Source organism: Mustela nigripes, chromosome 17, assembly GCF_022355385.1.
Source record: "Mustela nigripes isolate SB6536 chromosome 17, MUSNIG.SB6536, whole genome shotgun sequence".
Classification (NCBI taxonomy): Eukaryota; Metazoa; Chordata; class Mammalia; order Carnivora; family Mustelidae; genus Mustela; species Mustela nigripes.
Window position 1 is genome coordinate 293,471 of NC_081573.1, and position 8,917 is coordinate 302,387.

Below are 8,917 nucleotides of genomic sequence, written 5' to 3' on the forward strand. Positions count from 1 at the left end.
CATCTTTTTAAAAATTTAATTTCTTTTCAGTTTAACAGAATTCATTGTTTATGCACCACACCCAGTGCTCCATGCAATCCATGCCCTCCTTAGTACCTACCACTGGGCTCACCCATCCCCCCTCCTCTTCCCCTCCAAACCCCTCAGTTTAGCTTCTCAGAGTCCACAGTCTCTCCTGTCCATATATGCATATACAGTTGTTTCACATTTTTAAAATTGTCAGCTTTTGCATATTTTTTATTATGTTCAGTTAGCCAACATATAGTACACCATTAGTTTTTGAGGTAGAGTTCAGTGGTTCATTAGCTGTGTATAATTTCCAGTGCTAATCACAACACGTGCCGCCTTTTTTGTGTTTCAGTTTATATTGCTAGGCTATACACATAAACATTTTTATAGCTCCATTTCATTGTTCTGGACTGCAATATAGTATTTCTTTCATGAATATACCAACATGTATTTATCCATTCTCATTATTATAGATATCTGGCTACAATGCATATCTAGATAATACAGGCGATAGAGATACTTTAACAATAGTATTTTTCTGACCCATAAACATGGGACATCTTTCATTTGTTTGTGTCTTCTTCATTTTCTTTCGTAAAAAGTCTTACAGTTTTCAGGGTATAGCTCTCACCTCCTTGGCTAAATTTATTCCCAAATATTTTATTATTGATGTTATTATAAATGAGATTGGTTCCTCTCCCTCAACATCAATTCAGCTTTTATTGTATCTTTCAAATATCACAAATATTGTGTTATGGTTGTCACTAACATAACACAATAAAAAATAACAATAAAAAATAAAGTATTACAAATAAGTCTGAAAAATCATCTGGCATCTCGCAGTTTCTGTAGCGGGACAACTTAGATCTTGTTCACCAGCCTGCTGAGCTGTTCTTTTCTCAGAAATATAGATACCACCCAAACATTTTTTGGTAATCCTTCATTTTAACTCTTCTGGCTTACTGAATGGAAGCAGCTGAATTTGATACAAGTTCAATCTCATTTCCTTCAAGAGTTAACTCATCTCTCTGGGCTTGAGTTACTAAACAAGCAACACCTGGCCTCCCCCAAACCCTGTGGATGTGTTTTTCACCAAGAAATTTTGGATTTTGATGGGAAAACCATTCTCCCAAATGACAATGGTATTGCTAATGTCCCGCTGAGGTTTATGGGAGAACTAAACTGTTTGTTGCACTTAAAAGTGCATGTCATCTTGTTATCTGAAGGGTGTGGAACAGCATACAGAGATTTGTTTGTGGGGCTACTGTGAGAATCAGCAGCACCATGACCCAGGTCTGGTCCCTAATGTACTTCAGGTCACAAGGGGAAGATGAGCTTCAGGTGGAGACACAGGACCCTGACCTGACAACTCCACTCGCCAGGGGCACTTTCTGTTGGGGTCATTTGCAATGCCCACAGTCATTGCTTGGGGCCTGCTGGCTTATTCTGGGATCTCATGGAGCCTGGTTATCGTCAAGCTCAGAGCATTTCTCTTCCTGCAGGTGTAGAGGTGTAGAGGGCCATATTGTCATTGCCATGGAAATAGGTCAGCATATCTAGGACACTCGTGCATGGTGAACCCCGGAGGAAATGGGGGTCTTTCCTCACAGGCCCCACTCTTCTCTCTCCAGAAGTAAGATCCATAAGGGAAGGAACTATTAGCTGTGGGGCAAAAATTATTCCAGGGATTGTCGTTAGAGGTTTTCCTGTGTTGGAAGCTCTCTGCCACCCAAAAGTCATTTCTGGGGATAAAAATATATGTTTATAAAAAATAAAAAAATTAAAAAAAAAAAAAATGAAAATACAAAAAAAAAAAAATAAAAAAAAAATTTTTAAATTTTATATATATTTTAAAGATATTTTATTTATTTATTTGACAGAGAGAGATCACAAGTAAGCAGAGAGGCAGGTAGAGAAAGAAAGGGGAAAGCAGGGTCCCTGCTGAGCAGAGAGCCCCTATGGGCCTCAATCCCAGGACCTTGAGATCATGACCTGAGGCGAAGGCAGAGGCTTAACCCACTGAGCCACTCAGGTATCCTATTTCCACTTTTTAATACAACACTAAGGTCTAGGGGTTCTGTATCTGTTTTCAAGGTCAAGCCCCTTATAAGTTTCCATCTAGGAATGGAGTGGAGAGAATTCTGACCCTGGAGACCAGCACCCTTGCACACAGTTATCTGCCCTGAACTCTCAGAGATTAGAGATGGGACAGATGAGGAATGAGCTGGAACTGAGGTTCCTCCCAGCTGCTCAGGATGATGGTCTGTTAGGACAGAGAGCGAGTCCATGAGGAAGAACAGACAGATTCTTAAAGATGGACCTATACGTAGCTCAGGCATTTGTAGGATTTACCGCCATAATGGATTATGGGAAGCTTTTCCTCCCATTATTTATGGGGTTGAAGTTAGTCAGTTGTGCTTAAAAAATGACTGGTCAGGGAGATTCAAATTAAAACCACATTGAGATACCACCTTACACTAGTTAGAATGGCCAAAATTAACAAGACAGGAAACTACATATGTTGGAGAGGATGTGGAGAAAGGGGAACCCTCCTACACTGTTGGTGGGAATGCAAGTTGGTGCAGCCTCTTTGGAGAACAGTGTGGAGATTCCTCAAGAAATTAAAAAGAGAGCTTCCCTATGACCCTGAAATTGCACTACTGGGTATTGACCCCAAAGATACAGATGTAGTGAAAAGAAGGGCCATCTGTACCCCAATATTTATAGCAGCAATGGCCACGGTCGCCAAACTGTGGAAAGAACCAAGGTGCCCTTCAATGGACGAATGGATAAGGAAGATGTGGTCCATATACACTGTGGAGTATTATGCCTCCATCAGAAAGGATGAATACTCAACTTTTGTAGCAACATGGACGGGACTGGAAGAGATTATGCTGAATGAAGTAAGTCAAGCAGAGAGAGTCAATTATCATATGGTTTCACTTATTTGTGGAGCATAGCAAATAGCATGGAGGACTAGGGGAGATGGAGAGGAGAAGGGAGTTGAGGGAAATTGGAAAGGGAGGTGAATCATGAGAGACTATGGACTCTGAAAAACAATCTGAGGGTTTTGAAGGGGCGGGGAGTGGGAGGTTGGGGGAACCAGGTGGTGGGTATTAGAGAGGGCATGGATTGCATGTAGCACTGGGTGTGGTACAAAAACAATGAATACTGTTATGCTGAAAAAAATAAATTAATTAAATTTTTTAAAAAATGACTGGTCTCTTCATGAACATGCTTTCCTATACACGATGTAGAGAATGAAATTGATCTGTACATTGCTGGTGGTTTAAGTTTGTGATTTTTCAACCTTAAAACATCCCATTCCACATTTGCCATTAAATACTAATTATGTGGGATTGAACTCTATGGTTTGTGTCTACACTGAGCAACACACTTGTCAATATTCTCCCACAGGTGCCCATGCCTACACACATGGTTTCCTCTAGGGTGTGGACTCCTGGGGCAGAGCTGCACCCTTGCTTTCACCAGGTGATTCTGATCTGATCCCCAACTTGGTCTTAGCAATTTATACGCCTATCAGGAATGTACTGAAGTTCTAAGTACACAGTATTTTCTCCAACGATGGATATTGCCATTGTGTTCTCTTGCCTGTCCTGTAGTTGTAGTAGGATTTTGTGTGTCACAGTTCCCTGAAACCGTGGCATTACACTGAGCTGGAAAATACCAGGATGTTTACAATACAGGGAGGAACACGTGCACCTTGAGATCACCAGTGAGGTGACCACAGCTGGATCACACACACTCATGAAGACAGTGTATCCATGACTCCCACCTGGGCGCACAGTGCGTTCACACAGCTCCTTGATGTTGCCCATGAAGGGAGTGTTTACACCAAAGATATGGGCAAATACTATGAATCACAACTTAAAACACACACACACACACACACACACACACACACACACACACACACACACATTTAATCCATAGAGTCAGTGTAGCAGCTCCCCCCCTGGCTACACCTCAAACGCCCCTGAGCTCACTCAAACTGATGGTGTTTCTGGAATATTCCACCAGGTGTCACCAGATGAGGACAGAGGAGCTCTGTGAGTCCAGAAAGGGTTCAGGGAATGGTTTGGGATTCATCTGCTACAACATGGTCCAAATTTTCACCCACTTATTTACTTATGAAAACAGAGTCTGTGATTTGGGCTGAAGGGATGGAGGACAATAGTGGACATCAGGGAAGGTAGAAATGGAAAGTGAAGGAAAATAAATCCCACGAAGGTGGACCAGAGCTGCGGCTGTAGGAAGGTATGAACCAGCCCCGCTGTGTAACCCTTAAATGACAGGGATGAGGAAAGAAGGGGCAGTCAAGGATGTCCAACAATGCAGGAGGGAAAGCACCACAGGTCACAGCGGGGGAGTCCCGGACAGGGAGCAGCCCAGACATGTCCTGCACCTGAACCATGCTCCCCCTCGATGTTGACAGCAGATAGATCAGTGAGCGTGAGCTGTAGGCTTTCCTACAGATCCCTCTGGGCACCCGGGATGCATGCCCACAGCTCTGCCACATGGAATGGTGGCTTTGTTCCCCCTCGTGTTTAGCTCCTGGCTGTGTCTGGAGTCCTTCTCTGGCTGTGCTGAGCCTCTAGCAGCAGAATCCCAAGGACCACCAGGATCAAGACAGCTATGCCCATGTGGGTCAGATTCTCCACCGTGTAATCTCTGGGATCCGAGGCTAGAAATGAGGACAGAGAGGTTGCAGAGGTCAGAGAGGACCCATATCCTGCATGTCCACCCAGGGGACCTGCTTTCCCAGACAGGACACCCCCTCCATACAAGCCCCATCACTGAGAATTTCTCCTACTCTCCACTGCTTGGGTCTGGGTTGTTTTGGGGTGGGCTAATGGTGCCAGCTGCTTCTGCAGGAAGATGGAAGCAGATGGAAGGAGCTAGAGACCCCGTCCAGCCTGTCCTCTGCTCTGTATCTCTATCCCTCAGTCTGTCACTATGTGGTTTTTGTACAGTTCCTGAACTAGCCCTTCTCTGCACTAGGGGGCTTTCCTCTGCTCTCCTCACTGGATTTCTTCAGCCTCCTTGTTCTCTTTGATTTCAGACTCTGCTTCTGAGTTACTCAGGATAGATTCTGGCTGTGCCCCACCAGCTCAGGGTTGCAGAGAAAAATGGCCTCCCAGCACAGAAATCATCATGTCCTCGCATGTTCTCTGCTCAGTCTGGGACACAAGACCTCCTGGGCTCATGTCCCTGTAGATAACAGTTCCCACTTATTGAGTAGCTGAGGTTCCAGCTGCATCCATGGATGAGGGCTTGGTGCCAGGGGCTCCTGACTTTCAGGAGCACAGAGGGGCCTGATGTCTGGGGTCGGGTCCCTGTCCCTCCATGTCAACCAGCTCCCTTCCTTCAGGGTCTGCACTTTCTTCTGTACCTACAGTATTCCTCCTTGGATGTGTTAATTCATTCATTCTTCATTTACTTACAGATACCCACAGTGCCAGACAGACAGACAGACACACACACACACACACACAGAGAGAGAGACAGACAGAGAGAGAGAGATCTGTGTGCACACATCTAGAACAGACATATAAATATGTATCCACAAAAGGTGACGGTCAGGCACTGGGTCATAGGAACACTGTTATTGCTCGCATGCAGTGTGGATGGAGATGGGAAGAAGAGCTACATAAGTAAGTAAACAAATAAATAATAAATAAATGAACAAAAAATAAATGAGACTCATTGAAAACATGCTAAGACCCGGGAGTGCCCAGAGCTTGTGCCCCACAAGAACCCTATGAATCCATCTAACCCCAATGCACACAGGAGAAGGAGGACTGGTTTGAGTCTGGTGTCCCTGTTACCTGAGTTCCCTTTGTTGTCATCTACAGGTGCTTCTCTAGAAGGTGTGAGAAGCAGACACAGGGACACTGGGCCAGGGGCCACACACAACGCAGAGTGGACACCAGTGCAGATAGACATGGGGTGCATCCTCCATGGGGACTCCCGTGAGCAGGGATCTACCCTCCTGGGTCTCAGGTGTGCACCAAGGGGCATGGAGGCCCCCAGGAGAGCACGGGGTGGGCAGCAGAGCAGTGCCCGCAGGTGGGGAGGTTTTTGTCCAGGAGAGTGCCCCGTAGGGCTGACACCATGGATCGGATTCTGCTATGGAGGGACAGGAGGTGAGTGGGAGGTGCTGTCCACTCACCATCATCCTCGCTCACCCCCCATGCAGCACTACTCCTTACTCTGCTGAGACTGAAGGATGGGGGCCCCGGGTGCACACTGTGGATCTTCCCAACCTCTCCAAGGCAGGACTCTCCTCTGTGGAGCCCCCGTGACCCCCACATGTGTTACTGTGTCAGGCTTTCCTGAGACGTGTGTCCTGAGCTGACAGAGCTCAGACAGCACAGGGTCAGGGTCCCTCACCTGAGACCAGTAGCTCCAGGGGGTCACTGGGCTGTGACAACAGGTAGTGGGAGGTGCTGGCAGAACCATAGCATCTGTAGGTCCCCCTGTGGACTGAGGTCACAGGACTCATGGAGAATTCAGCCTGGTGCTGCCCAGCTCAGTACTATGATATAAGACTTAGCAGGTGATTGGCTGTCCCCTCTTTGGACAGAAGGAAAGTGTCCACAGGGCTCCATGACTGACACAGCAGGGTCACATTCTCTCATGGGGCCACCATTGGTCCTGGCTGCACCGAGAGGGGAGGGTGTGTGGGGCAGCTGTCCTAGAGAGAGGATGGGCGGGTGAGGGGCTGTCCAGCCCTTGCTCTGAACTGAGTCTGTCTGTGTCCTCTGAGTGTGTCCCTTCCCATCACCCCCCCTCCCTGGGGAGCCTCCACCCCTGATCCAGACCACCACCACCTGAGCTCCCCAGCAGGACTTGTGCAGAGTCTGGGGTCCTAACTAATGCTGTGAGCCCTCACCTGCGAGCAGGATGTCCAGGGGGTCACTGGGGGCCGACCACTCGGAAGAGACTGTGTGTCCACCATAGCACATGTACCGGCCTCTGAGAGCAGGTCTCACCGGGCCCAGGGGGAAGTCTGACCCAGAGAGCCCAGCCTGGGGCTGCCAGCCAAGCTGCTAGGGAGGGCCACATGCTCCATCCTTCGATAGAGCGAATCTGTCATAGCCGACATCAGAGCGACACTGGAGAGTCAGGCTCTGTCCAGAGGTCACAACAGGGCCCTGCTGGATCAGGAGGGAGGGCTTCCCCGACACACCTGGGAGAGACCAGCCCTGGATGGCAGGGGTGGCTTCTCTCCAAACCTCCCTTCTCCTGTCCTGACCCACAGGTCTCACTGTCCATCACCTTCAGTGACTGACCTGCAAGTCCCCGTGGTCCCCTCACCCACACTCTCATTGGAGCTCCCCTGAGAGAAGAGTCCCCATTAACCTGTCTGGTGCCTCAGAACAGGAATGAGGCACCAGTCAGACATTCTTACCTGAGACCAGCAGCTCCAGGGGGTCACTGGGGTCTGACCACACCAGGGGGGTGTTGCTGTAATAGCCGTAGCATGTGAACCTCCACCTGCGGCTGAAGGTCACAGGGCCCACAGGGAATAGGGCCTGAGTCCACCCACGGGGGGCTGGCTGGGAGTTCAGGGTCCAGGAGGACTGACACTCTCCTTTCTTCATCAGGACGAACCCATGGAATTCCATCCGTGAGGCACACTGGAGGGTCACATTCCCTCCTGAGGTCACGACAGGACTGGGCAGGGCTGAGAGGCTGGGTTTGCCCTGGGATCCTAGGAGAGGAGGAGGGCGACATGTGAAATGGGGCTCAGAACCCCCACATTATCCCCAGGCTGGGCTGTGAGAGGGAGACCCCTGAGAGACCACCCCCTCCCTTAGGGCAAAGCCTGAGTCTGAGACACGAAGTGGGCTCACACCTGTCACCACCAGCTCCAGGGGGCACTGTACTCTGACTAGCCGGTGGGACTGAAGTAGTTACAGTGATATCTTCCTGCATGTACATCTGTCATGTATGTGATGGAGAAGTTGGCCTTGTCCCCAGGATCCAGTGTCTTCTCTCTGTCCCAGGTCCTTGACTCTCCCTCTTACGCAGGTGGTACTCCTGGGCCTCCAAGCCCCCCTGATACCAGATGGCCACAGGTGTCCCCCAGGGCGTCACAGAGCCTGGTTCAGCCCAGATGGTGGGTTTGGGGAGGGTCCCTGGAAGGAAACAGAGGCTGGGACAGAGACCTTCCCCACCCCCAGGTCTCAGCTCAGCCCCAAACTCCCAGACATTCCCCTCGGTCAGTCCAGAACTTCTATTCTCCATCCCCCGTTGCCTGGTGGGTGACTGTTGTCTCCACTGAGGAGGTGGGACTAGAACCCTGGGGACAGACTCACCTGTCTGCGCTCTGGTCTTGGGGCCCACACTCAGCCCTGGAAGAGAGTCCCTGTGAGAGGTTTGCCCTGAATCCTTGCAGAACCCCTCCTGTCCTAGAGCCTCATGAGCCTGGGGCCTGGGAGAGACCAGGGTCTAACTGTGGAGCAGTTCCTCCCAGACTAGGGTGTCCCCTCCCCTCCTCATATCTCACCAAGACAGAGCAGGGCAGTGAGGATGGGGGGTCATGGCGTCTCCTCTCCCTGGTTCTGGCTGTGCAGACGGAGGCCCCACTGTGATCACGGAACCGACAGACACACAGGATGTGGCCATGGGCAGGCCTGTCCTGCCTGTCACAGGGTTGTCACATCAGCAGTCCCACAGGAAGGGGAACAGCCCCTCCCGAGACCCAGCCTAGCTCTGGTGTCCATGATGGTGCGGCAGGTGGACCCTGAGGCTTCCTGAGGCGCCCCATCCAGGTGAGGGGACCAGGGCAGGTCCTTCCCTACCAGAGGTAGCCCATTTGGTTTCCTTCTTCTTCAGCACATCCGGGGTCCCCACCATGGCAATGTTCCCCAGACCCCAG

The 8,917-nt window shown here is 49.8% G+C and overlaps 1 pseudogene; it reads right to left on the reverse strand.

Annotated features, from left to right (window-relative positions):
- Positions 1-4,135: 4,135 nt before the first annotated feature.
- On the reverse strand, positions 4,136-8,576 carry LOC132005807 (leukocyte immunoglobulin-like receptor subfamily A member 6; annotated as a pseudogene).
- Positions 8,577-8,917: the final 341 nt, after the last annotated feature.